Genomic DNA, 1,752 nt, shown 5'->3' with positions numbered 1-1,752 from the left:
TATGGTTGGGTCACAACATGAGGAACTGTATTTAAAGGGCCAGAAGGTTGAGAACCACTGGTATAGAGGAATGTATCTACATTCAGCCTATCTCTGCATTGCTACAGTCCCTCCAATGTCCATTCCTTTCATCCACCCAGGTGGCACAGAAGTACATATACTTGTGCGTTCCAATCACTTGCAGAACCTGGAACTAGGTTTCTTGGTTTTGTTCTCCCTCCATGTACACTAGTTTCTTGGTGACCAGAGGTTTCACAGGTGCTTTCAGTTGTCCCAGCCTCATGTTTCAATCAGGCTCTCCCTTCATTTAATTTCAGCCATTACAGGTGACAGTAACCAAAGGAGTATATACTTTAATTTTTTTTCTTATTAGTTTGCATTTCCTTAAACATCAAATGAATCAACTCCCTAGGAGTTGAATTCATCCCTAAATCCCATTGGTAACGTTTAGTTTAGCCAGATACCTGCTGCTCCATACCAGGGGTGACCACGAGGTCAATCGGGAATCAAATATTCTTCATTAACACCCCCTTCCCCTTCATCCATTTTCCCAAAGCACAGGTTAACCAGAGCTAGGGAAGTTCTAGCAAATCCCATGCGTTTCCTAATACCAAGTGTGTCTTTTTCAAACAACTAATTCTCAGGCAACAAGTAGGTGTCCAACAATTCAATCCAATCTGACACCACCACTTCAGATACCAGGCTCAAATGGGGTACCCAGGTTACGAATTGGGGTGTGTGTGTGTGTGTGTGTCCCAGGATCTCCTCCTTAGGTTTACAAATTCACTAGGACAGCTCAAAGAACTCAGGAGAGCATTTTACTCATATTTACCCACTTATCAAGTGGAAGATATAAGGAAGTTGGGAAATGGCACAGGTCTTCAATGCCCTCTCCTTCCTGTCACATCAGTGGATTAGCCTGTTTTTATGTAGCTCATTCCTCTCAACTATTATGAAAACAGTCGAATCTGGTGGGAAAAGTATTCACTACTTTGGAAGCTCTCCAAATTTCTTGTTCAAGTTTTTATTGAGCTCAATTTTCAGCACCTTTCCTTTCTGGGGAGGTGGGGGAAGGGAAAGCTCAAATTCTCATCTTGGTTTGGTGTTTCTGGTGGTTACCCTCCACCCAGTCCCTGTGGCCCTCATTAGCACAAACTGAAGTGGAGTCAAAAGGGCTTGTTATGAAAACAAGAATCTTCTCTATTATTCAGAAAATTCTAAGGGTTTCAGGAACTCTGCTCCTTATTCTCATCTTCTGATAAGGCCATATTGGGTTAGGGCCCACACATATGGTCTCACTATACCTTAATTACCTATCTCCAAATACAGTCACATTCAGAGGTCCTCGGGGTTTGACTTCAACATGTGAATTTTAAGAGGATGCAATTCAGCCTTAACACCACACCCTCTTTGCATCCTTTTTTAAAAAATATATTTTATTGATTTCAGAGAGGAAGGGAGAAGGAGAGATAGAAACATCAATAATGAGAGTCATTGATCGGCTTGCCTCCTGCACACGGCTCCCACTGGGGATTGAGGCCCCAGCCTTGGCATATGTCCTGACCTGGAATTGAACTATGACCTCCTGGGTAATAAGTCAACACTCAACCACTGAGCCATGTCAGCTGGGCATTTCTTTGCATCTTTGTATTTTATTTTAGCAACTTTGTATTTTAAATTGATCTTTAAAATATTTTAGTTCTCTATCATTACTATTTAAAATTTGTATTTGCTTTAATTGATATACAGGCA

The sequence above is a fragment of the Myotis davidii genome, unplaced genomic scaffold (assembly GCF_000327345.1).
Source record: "Myotis davidii unplaced genomic scaffold, ASM32734v1 scaffold573, whole genome shotgun sequence".
Classification (NCBI taxonomy): Eukaryota; Metazoa; Chordata; class Mammalia; order Chiroptera; family Vespertilionidae; genus Myotis; species Myotis davidii.
This window is presented reverse-complemented; position numbering follows the sequence as displayed.